The sequence below is a fragment of the Corvus brachyrhynchos genome, unplaced genomic scaffold, assembly GCF_000691975.1.
Source record: "Corvus brachyrhynchos isolate BGI_N302 unplaced genomic scaffold, ASM69197v1 scaffold19, whole genome shotgun sequence".
NCBI classification, from domain to species: Eukaryota; Metazoa; Chordata; class Aves; order Passeriformes; family Corvidae; genus Corvus; species Corvus brachyrhynchos.
In genome coordinates this window covers 1796574-1796826 of record NW_008246061.1, presented here as the reverse complement: position 1 = coordinate 1796826, position 253 = coordinate 1796574, and the positions used below count along the sequence as shown (strand labels likewise).

The 253-nt window shown below is 68.4% G+C and overlaps 1 protein-coding gene across 1 annotated transcript in view; it reads left to right on the top strand.

Moving 5' to 3' along the window:
- KSR2 (kinase suppressor of ras 2) overlaps positions 1-253 on the top strand; it is a 70352-nt gene that overhangs the window by 2448 nt on the left and 67651 nt on the right. The window lies entirely within an intron of this gene.

Sequence of the window (253 nt, the reverse complement as noted above, 5' to 3'; positions counted from 1 at the left end):
GGGGGGGATGGGATGAAGGCTCCTCCAAATCCAACCCATTCCATGACTTCTACAGGATCCCCCTGAGCCCCCGTGCCTGCAGGAGCTCAGCCAGGAGGCTCAGGGGGAAATCCTGACCCCGGGCAGCTCCAGCAGCGCTTCCCGGCTGGCTCAGAGCGGAGCCTCCTCATTCCCAGAGCCCTTCCCAGGGAGTGCCCCAGCCCTGCTGCCCTTCCCGGCCTGGCTGCGCGGCTCCCCGGGCGGTGGCAGCAGA